At 36.7% G+C, this 18,922-nt stretch overlaps 1 protein-coding gene and 1 long non-coding RNA gene across 9 annotated transcripts in view; one reads left to right on the top strand and one right to left on the bottom strand.

Moving 5' to 3' along the window:
* LOC147155774 (uncharacterized) overlaps window positions 1–18,922 on the top strand; it is a 137,582-nt gene that overhangs the window by 85,113 nt on the left and 33,547 nt on the right. For 7 of the 8 annotated variants that reach the window (XR_015092135.1, XR_015092133.1, XR_015092139.1 and 4 more), the window contains one exon: window positions 3,630–3,744. This is a non-coding gene — a long non-coding RNA (uncharacterized LOC147155774). Of the gene's footprint in view, window positions 1–3,629; window positions 3,745–6,874; window positions 6,949–18,922 lie in introns of all 8 variants that reach the window. The other variant, XR_015092140.1, reaches the window with a different exon arrangement.
* Window positions 1–18,922, bottom strand: part of vstm2a (V-set and transmembrane domain containing 2A) — a 50,057-nt gene that overhangs the window by 25,876 nt on the left and 5,259 nt on the right. The gene's annotated exons all lie outside the window — the stretch shown is intronic.

Raw genomic sequence — 18,922 nt, 5'->3', positions numbered from 1 at the left:
AAGCTTTAATTTAAAACAAGTCAAATATAATTCATTTATATCAAGGTAGACCATTTAAATTGGACATGTTTATAATTTTTCAGTTCGTTTTGTGTATCAATATCTCATAAATTATAATCCATCAGCATTATCAGCGTCCGATCATTTCTAGCGAAGTGAATTCAAGGCCTGATGATGTTGTAGGTGATGCAAATATCAAACGAGGCTTTTTCAAAGCGCCACACAGGGCTGTAGTCATCTCACTGTAATCTATTATGCAAGGCTGTTCAAGAGAACCCCGAGGGCAGGTAAAATAAGGCGCAGTAGCTTAAAAACAAGTCTTTGAAATCCTAAACGAAACCGCAGAAGACAGTGATATTCATTTCAATTAGAAGCAGTGGCGGCTGGTTAATAGAGGGCGCTAGGATGCCGCCCACCATTCAGCTGTGTCACCTTGAATATGACCAAAATTATTATTATTTTTTTAAATATGTGCTCTGTATTATTGAATTCACTAAAGACAACACCTTTTGACAGGAGACCCTAGCAGCAGATTAGCAGAACCTCAATGTGAAAGCGATGACATATACAGCACTCCATCGACAGAGGAGGTTAATGTTCTTTTTTTTTTTGGCTTTGCTGCCTTTTTTCCCCCAAATGTCAGGATATGACTCAGCATGGATTAAGACAGGTATGACTCATTTATATACAACTAGTCATAACTGGTAAAAAAAAAAAAAAAACTAGTTACTCACAGTGACGTGATTGTCACCATGTAATATTAATGTACTGTACGAGCCAATCACAAGAAGGAGTCATGCCATATTGCCTATGACAAAATTATTTTTGGACGCAAGTTTTCCAAAGTTTATTAACTAATTGACTACAGCAGGATGCCCCTTCATGTACGATTGACGACGGACCTGACCCGAATTTGTGTCATTACAGAATAAAACGCTTTTTAAAAAATCATCATATGTTCACAGGTTTATATTTGACTTGACTATTTCCTAAAAAAATATTTTTGGAAGGTGGTAAAAGCAAAGTGACCATCTTGACCTGGAAAGGTGCAGTAAAAAAAAGAAGAAAACATCCATCCTGCCTGAGTGCATATTGTAGGAAGCTGGATGTTATCCCCGCTGACACTGTGCAAGAAACAGGGTGAACTCTGGCGAGACCTGCAGTCACGACAGACTGACACATTAATATTCATACCTGCAGGCAACTGAGAGACTCCAATTAACCTGAACTGATGTTTTTGGTCTGATGGAGGTTGGCAGCTACACACAAAACTTATCCTGACATTAAAAAAAAGTACAAACAGTGGAAGTTTTTGCTATCATCTGACGAGTCTAGGTTGAAATTGCTTTTAAAACACAATGCTGAAAAGCATAACACAAATACAAAGTAACTCCTGTTTTAGCTTGATTGATCATTTATTTCCTGAGGTAGGCTGAGAATCGGGTATTCAAGGTGATGCATTTGGGAGAATAAAACCTAACAGCACTTATTACAGCTTTGTGAAGACTATATTGTGTGACCCCCGTAGCAAATATTTCTTCTTTTAAATGTGTCAACGAAAGAAACGGACATGGATCTACAACCCCTTATTAAAAACAGCATGGCAAAGGGAAGTTAAATTAAATTAAGCAATCATACCTGAAGCTGTGTTGGCTAAAACGCTGGCAACAAAGGTGAGCAAACCCTTTTGTGAAAATTTCCAAATTGTGCTTTAAGTGTAATTTTTTTTGTGTTGTCAACGACATTTTCAGACCTTGTGGCACAAGATGCCACAAAGGAGCTAATTAGGGTTTAGGTCTTGGGGTCTTTACTCTGAGATTTTGTAGCTAAACAGTGGCTATCTTGGAGATGTTTGCGACTAAAAATATTAAAGTGTTCATCACACATTAGGAATTATTTAAATCAGTTAAACCTGTTTTGAGATATTGGGTGTTGAACATTTTCCTGCCTGCCTCAAATACTCAATCTGGGTCTTTTTCTTACATTTTCATTGTGAATCCACAACAGCGGGAGGTTACAGCTGTAGAGGTCACAGACGATATCACAAGAAGCATAATGTAATATCCTGGTTTTAAAAATATATTTTTTAAAGGGAATATCTTATTGCAGTGGTATGTCAGATTTTTCTTTGTGGCCAATTGCTTGGTGTGTTTTTTTCTGCTTACACGTCCGTGTCACACAAAATTGGGATCAAGCCGGAGAAAATTTAAAACGCTTTTTCCAGGGTCATGGTGCATAAAAATGTATTATTTAAAAAAAAAAAAAGAGCCAGTCTTTATCATTCCGGAGATGTTATGAAAGAAAGTGATGAAATAAAAGGAAAGAAAATGTTCATCCTTTGATGAAAAAAGGATGACCGTGGCTGAATATACCACGGGACATTTTCTCATGACCTCTAAATATTTCAGACATCTTGCTTTGAAAATCCCCGTGATGAACGGAAAGCACGAGCGACTAATAAAATAACACATCAGTTTGGCATATTGAATCGAGACAGAGATGGTCTGTGTGAGCGTGATGTGTTGGGGCAGTCCCAATTGATCTAACAATGACGGGCGCTTATGACACGCGTGTCCATATCGGTGTACGATCACTGTTATGACTGCTCTAGTGCAACAACACATTACATTTAATATCCTTGGACTGCTATCCAGCCAGCGGGCCCAAAAGCAATTAACGGCAGAATCAATACTCCGAGTCAGAACACTGCGACAGCTCTATTATCCCTGGATGTAGGGGGCCGAGTGGGGTCCCATTTTTTGGTGCGTCTACACAAACACCGCGCAGTCGCGCATGCTTTTTTGTGTAGCACAGTTACTGGGAAGACTTTTACTTGGGAACTAACTGATTATTTTGACTGTAATTGATTGTTGAGAATGGGATTTATTTATTTTTTGAACAATTTGCTGTGATGCTGGTAACACATTAACTGCCATTGACGGCTATAGACGTCAAAAATTCATTTGAACTATTTCTATTAGTTAAATTTTTTTCCCACTTTAAAAAAAAAAAAAAAGAGTATGAAAACCTAGAAAAAAAAAATTGTACATTTAGAACAGATATAAAATTTGTGATTAATCGTGAGTTAACTAGTGAAGTCATGCGATTGATCACGATTAAAAAATGTAATCGCCTGACATCCCTAATATCCAATATAGTAGTCGGTCTGTTGCATGAATATTTTTGCACATGCAACAAAACTGGAAATGGGGTCCCTATAGTGAGTTTTGCGACCGCTAAAGATGAAAATATCAACATTGGTTGTATGTACACTCTCGTACTGTAGACAAAGTGTTATCTAGCTTCAAAACAAAATGTCCAATTTGAAGAAACATTTGGTGTATGGTACATTCAAGCTTACAGCAGGTTGTGTGAAGCATATACTTTTAAAATGAAGTAATCAGTAAAGGTAACCAAGTTACTTTTTTAAGGGTAACCGTGGCAACACTGTCCATTCGCATGTCAATCAGCGTCCAAGAACAGATTGTGGCAGCAGACCAAAAATACCACTGCAGCATCACAGGCATTACCTCCGTTTGATTTTCACCTGAGAGATTTTCCAGCTCTCCGATCCCTTCTTCAATACTCCTGCTAATTCCTTCCTTTCCTCCCTCTCCCTTTTCTGTCAGCATCAATCTTTTGCTGGTGAAACCCGGCCTGTCATCACATCAGCGCTGACAGCACTTTCATCTAATCACACTCTTTAATGTGCTCCAGCTCATCTCATCCTCCGAGGAACCAAAGGTAGAAATCCTTCTTGTCTGCATTTGTTCATTTTGACACATAATCTTGTGCGTCATTGACCAAGTGAAACCGCACAAGGCTTTAAATGAACAGAAGGAAATCATTCTAAATGATGTCTGGCTCATTTTTTTGTGAATGTATTTCTTTTCTGATGTGGTCAATAAACCAAAACCAAAAACCTCAGCTCTCTTGGAAGAAAATCATCAAAATTGATTAATTGAAAAATTAATTCTGCTATAATATCTTATATATTTATTTTCCAGTACTGTGTCCGTGATTCCCTTACACATTGACACCGAAGTGTGTCGCTGTTTTGTTACTGATATGGACAAGCGGCATAGCAATCATTTCACAAGTGTGGAGGACAAATTGTTCAGGCGTTATCATCCACTCGCATTTATTAACTGCTCCTGTCTGTTGTGGCCAAACTGCCCATCCGTCGTTCAGGTAAAACACAATGACAATAAAGCAACAAGTAGTCTGATAATTAAATGCCAAATGTCAACACACAAAACTGTAATATATTATTGTCAACAAGCTTATTGCATAAAAAAAACGGAAAGGAAGTAAAGATGGTTTGAACCATTGTCTCATTTCAGCCACCCAATTGTGAATAAGTTTTCATTTCTTACCCACTAAAACCTTGGATCACCAAAATGATCAACACATATATTTAGACTACATAACTCAGTTTTCTCCACCATCTTCCATAAATATATACAACGTAAAAACTAGAGTGGCTTAGTTTCTTGTAAAAAAAAAAGAAGAAAAAAGCTAGCAAGCTAACTTACATTAGGAAACAATAGGCTATCAGTCTTAGCATTACATCATCACAACAATGATCAACGCATACAGTAAGACTTATAATTCCCATAAAATAGTTTTCTTCCATAAATATAAACAAAGCAGAAATTAAAGGGGTGTGTGTTTTTTGTATAAAAAATAGCTAGCAAGCAAGCTAACTTACATTATGAAACAATATCAGTGTTAGTATTACAACATCACAACTATGATCAACACCTAGAGTAAGAATAAATACTTTCCATAATATGGTTTCCCTAAGCATGTCCCATATATTCAAAGCATTGAGGACAAATTCTGAACATAAACTAAAGGGTGTACTTCTTGTTTACAAAGCTAGCAAGCAAGCTAACTGTGTGCACCGAAAGATATGGAAAGTTTATGAACATTCTTGAAAATGTATTGCTCCATTTCGTGATCAAACACCTGTTATATAATATTGACAATATTGGTGTTCAGCTCTTACTCTGTTCCGTACCACACTGAAATAAATTAGCCATCCATTTTCTGTAGCGCTTGGTTTTCATTAGAATCGCGGGTGACCTCAAGTCTATCCCGGATGACCTTGGCCTATATTATTGTTGTTTTTAGTTACTGTATACCGTTCATCGGGAAAAAAAAAGCAAATCTTGAGGCCTACAGACATGAAAAACACATGCGATTGTTGTCACTCGTCTTTTTTCTTCTTCTCACAATTTCTTCTGCTCTATCACCCTGGAAGATGAATCTGCGTGTGACATTTATCATTCCGCGCAACAAAATAAAGCCAGCAAATCCAAAGTTGAAGCATCCTCTCATGACTAATTTGTTTTATTCATTTTGATGCCATCAACTGGGGGAGGATTAGATACACTATAATTAATTATAGAGAACTGCAAGTGCAAGCCATCTCATGGGTTATTATGACAAGCTATGTACGTTTATTGTAAGAAAGTTTCAATACAGAATGAGTTTGTATTTTAAATTTAAATCTTATTCCTGAGGGGACCCTGATAAGCAGACTATTATTATTTGTTGTCCAAAACCTGTTTAATGATCAGAGCCAATTTAAATACTGAATAATGCCTGGCAGGTTTTTAAGTGTATTTAGTTTTCATTAGGGCCAAAAGTTTCCCTTATTTAACTTGAATCTGTGGCTATAAAAAACCAAAAGTTCAATGGAGAGTTGTTACCATTCATCATTTGCTGTGTTGGCAGTGTTACAGGTTATTAACATGTTAAATGCAAAAAATGTGCTGATGATAACCGCCGGCAAATTGAATATATCTACGGACAATTGGATTCAGCATTTTACTTCAATTAAATAACGTCTTGTTATCATTTCAACGGATCAAAAAAAAAGGTTAAAAGATAATTTTCTGCACTAAAAATACAATTCATGTTTTATATTAGACAACGGTGATTTAATTAAATGTTAAGATGAATCCGAAGAGTGCAGATCATTAGTGAAATGAATCACGATTGCCCATAAAAGTCCTCTACATTAAATCTGGCCTCTTCAGGCAAAGCATTATGGGCCGACAAATCATCCTTTTCACATGCTTGGGGCAGGGGCCAGCTGCCATTTTGAATTGAAATGAAATTCCCTTGTCCCGCTTCATGTGGTGAAGCTATCTTGTTTTCAAGTTTGATGAATCAAACTTGTTTAATTATTTTACTGGAAAATGTTACAAAACAAAACAAATGAAAGTGCTGGAAAAATCCATTCAAATTACAACAAAAAGAAAAATATGTACACAGAATGAGGTTGCAATTTAAAGAAAAAAGTCTGAATAATATTGATCGATGAGTAAATGTCATTCCTATTTTCTTTTGAGCAAGGCTCTCAGCTTAATATGTTCTTTTGTAATTAATTGCATTGGCATTTCTCTCAACCAGTTGTGCAGACTACAAAGTGTTGTTGTTTAATCACATTTTACTTGGAAAAATAAAGTAGGAGCATTGATTTTTGTTGTTGTTGTTGCTGCTCTTCTGCTTAATTTTTTTAACATAAGACAGTGAAGGAAAAAACTTAAAATAAATAATAATAATAATAATTGCCTACAAAAGCGTATTGGACTCACTTTTTTTTATATATATACACATTTTGGGGCGGACCTTTGTTTTTTGTGTTTTTTTTAATTTAAATTTTGTTTTTTTCCTGTAATAAAAAAAATCTGAAAAATATGCAAAAAAAAACAGGAGGAAAAATTACTCAGAAAGAAACTGCAAACAATATTCAGAAATACAGGAAAAAACAGGGGGGAAATTATATAATAGAGTAATTTTCTTTCTTTTCTTTTTCCTTTATTTTTTATTATTATTATTATTTTACACCTTGGAATTCCAGGTGACTTGTTGCAGACTCACTATTGGCAGTCACTTTCCCGTATACCTCCATTGCACCTTACTGGCTCTGTTAAGGTAAGGCATGTACCGTAAGTAGTAACACTCACAGTAGTATTGGTAATATTTCATCTTTTTTTTATTGTATACTATCATTCAATGTAAGCTCGGTTTAGTGTTTTATGGATGTCAATCGATCGGCATGATTTTAGTAAGCTAACAGTTAAGATTCTACCGAAGTGTATTGCATGCGGGAAAGTGTCCACCATTATTAACAAGGCTGCAACAAGTCACTTGGAGTGCAGAGGTAAATTTTTTTTTTTAAAAAACTCAGAAAAAGTCGCTGGTGCTCTGTTTTTTTTTAAATAATTTCCCGTTTTCTCAGAATATTTTTTGTCAGAAAAAAATAGTTAGTAAAAGAGAAAAAAATAGTTAGAAAAACAGAAAATTAAAAAAATACAAAAAAAAACCCTTAAAAAAAAGTCTGAAAAACAGGATTAAGAAAAATATTTTTTATCATAGAAAAAATACTGTATTAAGTAAAACAGGAAAAACTAAAAATTTGAAAAAAAATACACCAAAAAACAAAGTAGTCGCAAAAACAGTTTTTTTGTTTTTTTTCTCAAGTAAATACAATATGCTTCCATAACTACTTGCATGTGTGTTATACAGACAAATTTCTATTCCATAAGCAAAGCCCAATTAATATGACAATTCTAATTAGTTTTTTCAAGAAAATTTACTTACCACAATTAAGACTATACCAACCAATTTGTAAGCATAAATGTCAACATTCTTGTCAAATGTTCCGCGATCTTCTGGGATCTACAGGCAATTACAATAAAGCAAGCCTCTTTCGAAGGGCGTCAATTACTTGTGGATTTTCGTTATGCGCGGCAGTGCTCAATCACAATCCCCCCGCGAATAGCGGGTGGTCTATTTTAAAGTCCCGCCGTGTAGTGTTAATGATTAAAATACATGAATTTAGTATTTGTCTCTAGTGTGTCTGTTTTAAATGTTAATGTGTCATTTCATAATGAAGACCCTACACACAATTATAATCCGCTCTGTGAGTCCCTACCTTGAACAGGTTTGGGAGTTTTTAATATGACTTGTCGAAGTCCTGACAAGAAGAAACTCCTCATAAAATATGTATAAAACGTAATTGTATTATACTACTACTACTAAAAACAAATGTATCATGATTCAATTTCTGCTGGACGGAAGTAGTCTGTCAAAGCAGAACCCTCTCAAGGAGCCCCAGCGTGAAAAAGGAGTCCTGCGGATTTGACAAGTTGCATCGTGACACTCAATTGGATTAACGTTCCCCCAGTTGACAGTGTAACAGCGGTGTCGGGACTAATAGTGGCAGCGGAGACAGAATCACATCTCCGAGATGGTCTTATCCCGATCTGCGTTTGGGTTGGGCCACCGCGGGATTCTGACCCCCGATATGTGACAATGGTTTAACCTCTGTCACGTACGATAGGGTTGAATGCAGACTTGAAAATATGAGTGGATACGTGTGGCTCAGGATGAAAATGGATGGAGAATATTGTATTATAAAACACAAGGAAAGGTCAAAGGTCAGTGGGTTAAAAAAAATCGAGTTGAGGTGGAATATTTTTTAAGGAATTAAGTTTGTGACTAATCAAGTATTACACAGTAAGATCAGTGGTTAACTAGTTCTCATTGCGAAAGTATTAGCCCCCTTGAACTTTTTGACCTTTTACCACATTTCAGGCTTCAAGCAAAAATGTGATTTTTTTTTTTATTGATTTTTTATTTTTGGTCAAGAATAAACACCAAGTAAAGTGGAACGAAATGTGTACAATATTTTAAACTTTTTAAAAATATATATAACTGAAAGTAGATATAGATAGACATAATTATTCACCCCCTTTTCTCTCAGTGCAGCCAACTGACTGATTGATGATTCCTGAATGATCCAATGTTGAACGAGACAGTGGTTTAAAAAAACAAGTTGAGGTGGAATATTTTTACGGGATTAAGTTTGTGAATAATAAAGTATTACACAGCAGTTAACTAGTTGTCATTGCAAAAGTATTAGCACCCCTTGAACTTTTTGACCTTTTAACCAATCTTCAGGCTTCATACAAAGCAAAAATTTGAATTGGGGGGGGGGGGGTATACACCAAGTGAAGTGGAACGAAATGTAAACAATATTTTAAACTTAAAAAAACATAACTGAAAGTAGAATGTGCATAATTATTCACCCCCCTTTCTCTCAGTGCAGCCAACTGACTGATTGATGATTCCTGAATGATCCAACGTTGAACTAGAGTAATTTAATGTAATCTAGTCTTAGTATACAGTCCATAATGTCATGTAAAATTGTAGGAATAGTTCATAATTCCATTTTCTGTTTTTATTCAATCATTTGAATAAAAACAATGAAATGTTTTTATTCAATATCTTTTTAACCAAAGATATCAAATAAATAAGCTACTCTTACCTGAGAGATGACTTCAACATCATATATCAAGCAATGTTTTTAAACACTAGAAATGATAGTGGTGGCTCGGTGTCAATGTTCATAACAGTACATGTTCCTTATCATCCTTTTCATCAGTGCCTTCTGTCAAAGCAAGAACCGAGTCGTTTTTATTAAGACAACTGAACTATGATGACCAAGGGAGCTGAGGTCAAACATCATCACTTGCTACTTGCTTCTTATCGGCGCCATTTTTCAACTGCTCCTTTATCATTTTCACTTTGAATCACAACATTTTTTCCCAACACCACTGGTGTGTGTACATTTATGCAACCCCTGAGACTGACTCACCAAACCTTTGTGGTTCGATTGAACCCCGGTTAAGAGCTACGAAGAACCATTTGGTAATTATTCAGAGCCCTTTACAATCTTTACAGCTGCAGTATATGCATTGTGCGATCACAACGAGAAAAATTGATCCAAAATCTAATTTGAGGGCTATTACTGCACTCCGAGGAAATAAGCTTCTGGTGAAGAATGTCAACCGCAACCTTCAAACAACCCGCAGTCACACTCAAGCAACTGTAAGACAATAACGGCAAATGCAGTATTTAGACAATCGTCAACAGAAATATTAATAGAATTGTAGAAATCAAGGTAGTAATAACTCGATTTGACTTGTTTTACGATTTGTACTTCCTCTCCGGCCTCATTCAATGTTTTATCTGAACATTTTAATTATAGCTATCGAATAAATGTCACTGATTTTGCAAATTGTAATCAAAAGAATTACCTCAAGATTTAAAGCAAGCACCCAGAATAAACCGGGAATATATTCGCGCTTTGTATTATATTCCATGGAACTGCTCCAGTTTTGTGTATTTTGGGTGCTCCACTTTCACTGTTAACACATTACATGCTCAATTGAGGCTTCAATTCATGTGGAGCATGGACTCGGGGCACAGCTGAATGCACTACGTTCTACTCTTTTGCTCGTGAATGAACATGCTTTAAAGATTGCAAGCTCAAGCCTAAAAAGAAACAAACACGTATTTTTTAAAATGGACACAATAAAAAAAAGAATACACGTTATTTTAAAATCGATCCCGCCAAATTCCACACAGCAGATGTGATGTGCCAAGTCCTTCCAGTTGCGGTCCAAATCGAGTCAAGCAATCGAATAAAACATAGTAAAGCGGGGTTTATGTTTCATTGCATATGCAACATAATTCACAACATTCGAACGCCGACAGCGGTGGTTGCCGTGCAGCATGCCAGCCAGCTTGTAACGAGCAATTCATAGTTCAGCGGCTCACTCAAAGGCAATCGTCTCGAGAGGAATGTAAGGTTAAACCGAGAACCTTCAATCTCCTTAGCCATGCATCTTAAATATACACTAAGGACAATTAATAGATCATTGAGTAATAACGAGTCAATGTCCAGGATAGACTGTTAATTGTTTTTATAATACCCCTTTGATTTTTTTTGCAAGGTATGCCCCGTGGCATTATGGGAAAATATATTGTTTGTAGCATTTCGCCTGCAAGTACGTTGGAACGTACTCTCGAGTATGTTCGAATTTATTGCGAGTATATTTGAGCGTATTTGTGAGAACGTACGAACGAGCGTATTTGCCAATACATTCGAACTAGGGTTAGACTGATTATCGGCGCCGATATTCAACATTTTGACGAATAACGGCATCGGCCATTTTGAAGAATCATATGGCCGATAATAGATCTATTTAAAAAAAAAAAAAAGCGTTAACTTCAGGGAACTAATTTATTTATTTATTTTCAGAGATGATGCTGACCCTGGCAACTCTCTGCACTTTTACATTTTGGAATACTCTATTTATTGTATAAAACAAGTGTTGAAGTTTTTATTGAACTTTTGAAAACTACTACTACTGCCCCTGGGAGATCCCAGAACTTTTTGTTAGATTTTCAAAACAAGGATGTCTATTGACTAAGATTTTACGAACCCTAAACGTTGCTCAATAAATATATGCTTTAAAATTTCCCCAAAAATGAAGAGCCAGAGTTTGTATTTTTTCCCCAAATTTTGATGCCTATATTTTCCCTTTTAGTGAAAATGAATATCATCTCCAAATATCGGTTATCGGCATCCTTGGCTACTAATAATCGGTATCGGCCATAAATTGACATTCCAACAACTAATGTATCAGATGTTAGCAAACTAATCTGAGTCTCTTTCGTACTCAAGACATCATTTTTCCACACTGCTTTAATCAGAATTTAAGTAACACTACTAAAGTAAAAACATCAATTTCGGTTTTATTCTAGGAGGCGTTCTTAACTCATTTAAAGCACTTTGAGGGGTATATAAATAAAGTTTTCTTCATTGATTGAAATGCAGTCATCACTAATCTGGTGATATTATTGTGGGCCTTAAACTTTATATTTTAATAAATAAATAATACTGTAAATGTATCCCACTGTTAACTAATCGCAAAGAAATACTGACAGCTTGCTTGAATGAATCAATTCCTCGCTCCCAGCGTCAACCGCGTTCACGTCATTGTCCGATAAATAAAAAAGAGCCACGTCGATTCACATGGGAAAGTAAATGAGAATAATGTTGCACGCATGTATGAATCTTGCACATATTTCCCTGGCGGCTTCAAGTACCCTCATTGCGTCACGACTCCCATATGCTTTTTCCCATCTGCTCCATCCCTTCACTCCACCATCGTATTCGTCCGAATGCATATAAATACAATCAACGTGTGGGTCAAGTCGTCGCTGCTCGGACATGAATACAAATTTCAAATCCGAGTTTTGTTGGCACGTGCGCGATAGACAAATGTTCATCTGTGAGGACGTTGGCGTCTTGATGAACGGCAACAGAAGAAAATCATTATCATTACACCAAGGGTGATTAATTCCGTGCCAAAGATGTCCAAGCGATGTCGTCCCCGCCCATTTTCACTCCGAGCTCATCAAAAAGTGATGCTTGGTAACTGGCTCTTGATGTGACATGATGCTGCTAATAGAGCTTTGATCCCACTGGGTCAAACTGTGACACATTGTGTTTCGGGCGTGGAGCCAATCACGCCAAAGCAAGACAATCGCTGCGACTCGGGCGCTCCGCAGCGCACTGCAGATGTAACGCCGCAGCTGCCATCCGCTCTTGTGCTCGACAATAAATTGCTATTATTTGACAGAAGCCTCGGCAATCTGCGCAGAGGAAATCAAGCAAAGGCAGACATCAAAACTGCACTGAATCGGATTTCGTTTTCATAGCCAATAATTTCATGTGATCAGCTATGAAAATATTAAAAACACATTATAGAGCAGATTTGAAAACAGAATGTTTGAATCCCTGCAGACTTTAACAACAGAGCTTGTCAGTGGATCCTTATGAGACAATTGATTTGATTAAACTATGGCCTCAATTATTCAAAAAAAATCAAGATTTTTTTTTTACTCGGGGCGCTAACTAGTGGGCAGTCAGGCTTCCCATTCTGTCTCCCTCTGTTAGTCATTTCTTAGGCAGGTTGAGAAGGCAAATTCCTAATATATCTGGGGCCCTATTCCTGAAGATTCTTAGTGCAAAGAGTGACTAGTGGCCACATTTTAAGAGTAGTCTTAGAATCATGATATTTCCTTCGAACGTCCCCGAAAAGTGAAGAGTAAAGATAAAAGCTATACAACTAAAGAATAGTTGCTCCTAAGGTGAGATCTCATCAAAATCAGTGCGTCGCCACGGCAACAGTGTTTGGCAAGATAAAAACGTTGCTTTTACTTCTCACCTTGACCATCTTTAAATGAAAATACTGTTAGAATAGATGCACATACAGTGTTTCATCCACCCACCTGAGTACATTTCAAAATCTGTGGGAAACACTGACGGAAGTTATCCCATATTTACTCTTATAGTATTGCAAAGCATGACTCATGCTCTTACAGCTGCAAAACAGGAACTGTGCCCTAATCACAAAACAACGGCTGAAATACTTTGCAGATGAACTATTGAAACCTTCAGCGCCGAAGAAAGACACGTCTGTATTATTATCTGCACAATGACTCATATCCGTGATGGTTGCTGCTGTTTGTTCCCTCGACCTTTAGAGCAACAACGACTGTGTAACCAGGGAGCGCTCTAAAATAAATAAGAAATAAAAAAGGGCGGGCAGAATGTGCTTCAGAGCGGTAGGAGATTGTAACTGTGCACATCTCTGTCCGTTCTCCTCGTGAGCAAAAATAATCGAAGTCTCTTGCCTTCTTTGTCTGTTCTTTATTAAATGTTCTAAGTTGACTGAACCTGACAAATACATCCAGCGCTTTACCCATTGTTGCCTTTTTTTTTTTGTCTTTTATTTTGTTTTTTTTATTTGATCGGGCTTTTACGATCGACCAATCACAGATTTTGAAATGATCACTCAAACCTAGCACCGAGTCAACCACACCTCCCCACGATGATGGGAGTTTCTGTCCTGTTAGTAGCTCTTTGAGAAGATTCTCAGAATATTTAGGAATATGGGCCATGATTCTGATATGCAGCTATGCCTATGGGACCCCGCGGGTCCTGGGGAAAAGTTCAAAACATCAGAGTTCAGTGATATCTCATTTGAGAGAATGATCTTCCAGAAGAAGATGGTAGAGAATGGGGAGAGAGGATGACATCAAATTCCGTGTTCTTTCAACCATCACACCAACATGGCCATACGAGCAGTGAATAACTTAATGTTTTTAATATAAAGCGCCCATTCTAATTAGGTCTGTAATTATTCATTGTGACTGACCTTCAGACACAAACGAGGATTTGACTAATTAGGTTTATTTTGAGCGTGGAGCTTGCAATGAGTACCTGAAATTGGGTTTTCGGGAAGAGAAAAAACACCACATTTCCTTTATCAATAATCTGACTCAAATGATTTGATATACAGTAAACACAAGCAACCCTGAAAGGGTCGGCAATCAAAAGAGAGCAATCAAAGTATCCTATCCACTGGGTTATGATATGATATCGACAGTCTTTTTTTTTTTTTTTTTACAGACTTATGTATTAGAGTAGAGTGTAGCGCTTCCGTGAAGAGGCAATAAAGTCCAGGTAGTGTACTGAGACTAGTAATGACAGCCGACACCAGAGGTGCTGTGAAGTGATACAAGAGAGCAGGCCAAATCACACGGATCAAATTGACAATATGCACATAGACAGAAAATCAATAAGCGGTCATGGAAAACATGAAAGTAAGCCATGTGCGATACAAGTGTTTAGTTTGCATGGCATCTACGGTAAATCCATAATATTCATGGGGGAAATGGAATGAATACCAAAAAGAGGCGAGTCATTGACAGATACTAAAAAAGGTTTGTAATTGTCAATAGATACCACAAGATGGCGGCAATGCACTCTATTAGACAAGGCCTGATTTATTTAAGCTCCTCCCCTCACTTCAGCACAGACTACATTTACATGCAGTCAGTAAGCGTTTTGAAAGGTCACGTAAACGTGCAAAACCCCGAAAAAGACCCCTGGGGTACCCCTTTTCTAACCTGAAAATTCTTTGGTTTGTGTTCTTTGCATACTCTATTTGCAAGGAATCTTGGTCTTTTGAGTAAAGAGCTACTTGTATGCGCGGCGGCCATCTTACGTTGCCATTCGAATAGGTTGATTTGTCTGCGGCCTTTTCACATTATTTTCAATCGCTATGGCGTAACCCGCTAGAAATACACAAACAGAGGTAAACAAAAATGGCGAAACATGGCGGCGGTGAGTGACATGAATATATGGTCTTTTATTGACCGTATAAAGTTAAAAGCTGAAATAACGTCTATTCGCATAATGATGTTGTCCGTGCGTCTGCGTAAAGAAAATTAAGGAAAAACGAAAACAAAAATTCAAAAAACTATTTCTTTAACGAAATAAAATAAAAGCAAAAATGTCTTAGTTTTCTTTAAAAAAAAATTAAAAAAATACAACTATAATTATAGTGCAAACGTCCTGTGTTTTAGTCTTTGGTAATGAATATAATACAATTTTGGGGATGATTTCAAATGTGATTTCAAGTATATTGATGTCGATATTAACCGGAATGAGGACGTTTTAAAGTGTGTCACACAGAAGTGACATCATCTAGCAGCAGCCAATAGAAAAGCACCTTCAGATGACGTCATTCCTCGGCGACAATTTTGCCTGCTGACTCTACTTTTGGCTCCAATGGCTTGGCTCGCCTGCTTTTTCATTTAACTCAGCCGCTAGCTAGGAAATGTTACTTTTTTTCATTTTACTATGATGTTTTTTTTTTAAATATTGCGTACAAGTAATACTGTAGACTTTTTTTTTAAACAAAAACTAATACTGAAACTAACTGAAACTAAACTAAAACTAACCATTTATTTAAATAACAAAAACTAACAGAACCATCCTTAAAACTCATTACAACTAACTACATTTAAAAAACAAAACTCAAAATGAAAGACAAACGAACTTATTCAGAGTTGCAGGGAACTGACGCCTATCTCAGCTTTCAAACTACACTTCAAATAATCTTGCATAAACCCTACAAATGTGATAAAAAAATAGATAAACGCAATTTCCCCCGGGTAATTAGAACACCCGCAGTGAGCATTTGCACCACAATGCAGTAACAGACTCGCTGCCAATCGATTCGAAAAGAACAAAAGCTTCTGTGACCGATGACTGTACCCGAGCCTGACAGTGAGCTTCAAGCAGTCCAATAACAAAATGAGAACAGGAAGCACCTGTCAGTGTGTGTGTGTGTGTGTGTGTGTGTGTGTGTGTGTGTGTGTGTGTGTGTGCGTCCACCAAAACGCAAGCGGCATCCTGCAGAGAGCTCGTGTTCACCGCAAACCATTTGGAAAGCATTACAATCATTACCGACCTGTGTGGGCGACGAGGCTGATGGCGGTAGTTAGCCGAATGATGCATTGCACATCACCACTGCAGGTGGCGTTATGTCAGTTAAAGCGCCGGAGGAGGCCGCACTTGGGCGGCAATCGCAGCGCCCGGCAGACAGTCGGTCCAAAGGGGGCACGGCGTTTCATGGATTCAATTATACGCCGCGCTCACGAACTCGCAAAAAAATAAGTGGCTTGTTATGATTAGCTTGCGTTTTGGTCAAAAGAGCGCCGGTGCATCTTTTAGGTAAGAGTCAATTACGGTACATTTATATTTGCACCGCAGGACGCAGCTTAGCCCATCTTTAGCTGCAGGGCAGTCTTGCATTATGTCCTCTCTTCTATCTTATTGTAGATTTAAATGTATCTCACTTAAATGGAATTGTGGTTTAACATCAGGGAATTCCAGCTGCAGTGCCGCAATGCACTTCAGGCAGTGGAGATATTAAATGTAGAAGGAATTTGGTTCAAACCAATGTTTTAGCGTTGTGGTTATAGCCGTGAAATGCACTTTTTAATATATCTATCAGGAATAATATGATACAGTTGCGCTATTTCTATACCTACCAGGGTCATTGTTTAAATTGGAAGCAAACCGTTAACATTTCTTGACAATAATATGTTATATGTGACCTCACTAGTCTAAAAATGACATTCTGATGAACTCCTTCACTACCATTGACTGCTATAAACGTCAAAAAATCATTTGAACTATTTCTATCAGTTTACATTTTTTTGCCCACTTTTGTTAACAAGAGTATGACAACCTAGACTTTAAAAAAAATATATATTTTATTTTATTATAAAAAAAAAAAAAGATTATTGAAAATCTGATTCATTTAAATTTTGCATTCAAGTGTATTACAAAAAATATTTTTTCCATGATTGCTGTTTATTAAAGGGATTGGTGTTTATTCCGTACTTCGTATTTGTATAGTGATAAAAATAAAAATAAAAAACGGGGATTGATGTTGTGCTGTTATCGGTCCAAAGTCAAAAACAGATGTTTGCAAATGTCATGTTTTGATTAAACTTTCATAAAAGACTACAGAAATCTGTGAAAAATGTATGTTTAATGTTAATATGCTGAAATCAGAGGATTTGGACAATTTTAAATTAAAGAATGTCTCCAAACCATATTAACTCATTTCCTCCCCAAAACGTATAAATATGTTCTATTGTAAATGTTTAAGCGTCCCAAAGACGTATTTATATGTTTCTTTAAATATATATTTTTTATGCTAGAGCATGCAGAAGGCTTTGATGCAGCCTCTCAAATGCAAAGAACGGTTGAAGAAATGGTATTTATTACACAAACAGCAAGCAGGTGGCAGCAGAGCAAAATAGATCAACCAGGGCCATGTTGAAAAAAAGCTATTTTACTCACATTTCTACATAGGTTTGTGAAAAATGATGAAACTGAGCTATATTCAAATGCTAATTGCTGCAAAATGGAAACAGATAGAAATTTACTTTTTTTCCTGACTCTAATCTTTCTTTTGGTAGCTTCCATGTTTTTAGAGCAATAGAACACAATATTATGTGGGCCTTGCCAAATCAGTCAAAATCCACTAAAACAGTCGGGAGAGAAGGGGGTTGCTTGAGCGAAAGTGGCTGGGAGTGAATGAGTTAAAATAGTTGTCAATTCATTTGATAATTGATGACTTGTCGATTAATTGATTAATTTTGACAGTTCTAACCATAGCTTAACACTAAAAAATATATATTTCAAGCAATATTTTCATACATTTTGGAGGGCCGAAATGTCATCAGTCACAATTTGACAAATTTCCTATTAAAAAAAATAAATAAAAAAAAAATCTATACTTTTGGTCAGTCCACACATATGTTTTTTATTTTTTTTAAAGTGCTGCCACTTACTATTTATTCTTAAAAAAAATCACATACTGTTAGCTTGACAAAAATGTAGCTGGTCATTGTTTGAGTGGGCCTCAATTACTCACACATTTTTTGCTATTCGCAGCACGGTTCGATCCCTAACCTCTATAACACTGTCCACCAATCCTACTAGTAATCCATTGATTCATATTCTAGACGGCCATCAACGACTCCCTACTAGTATTGCTAGTATTCTAGTATAAGGTTAAAAAAAAAAACATTCTACAATATGTATGATAGGAGTTTGCCTCTATAATTTATTGATATGATAAACAAACAGCAGCCAGAGAGCCCACTGAATAAATTCGTTTTTCCACATACAAGCCAGTGTTTATATTGATTAAAATAAAATGACTCCTGACGTGCCTCATCCTTGCACTTTACTATCATCAAGGGTATTCTCGCGCGCACCCTCCATTAAGCAGTCGCTTTGAAGAGACATTTTAATATAGGCAGCTGGAGCTATGCATAATATTGTGTTTTGTTCTTAATGGCTGATATCTCCTTTAGCGTTTCTATCAATAAACATTTTGTTAAGGGGAAAAAGGAACCTATAGAGCACCTTGATTTAGTGGCGGTTTGAAAGAGAGCTGCTGCTGCCACAGCATAAGTAATGAAGCAGCAATTTGTGTTTCGTAACACAAATTCAGATGTGTGTACTTTTTTGTGCATACAACAATTTTTTATTATTATTTTTCTTTGGTGATTATGCACTCATTCAATTTGTTGTGAGTAAACATTCTGCCCCGTTTGTTTTTGGGCCTCTATCAAGCAAATGAGTCATTTGAGTTCTGGTTCCAGAAGTAAGTCT

The sequence above is a fragment of the Leptonotus elevatus genome, chromosome 21 (assembly GCF_054856555.1).
Source record: "Leptonotus elevatus isolate MCC_2025b chromosome 21, RoL_Lele_1.0, whole genome shotgun sequence".
NCBI classification, from domain to species: Eukaryota; Metazoa; Chordata; class Actinopteri; order Syngnathiformes; family Syngnathidae; genus Leptonotus; species Leptonotus elevatus.
This window is presented reverse-complemented; position numbering and strand designations above follow the sequence as displayed.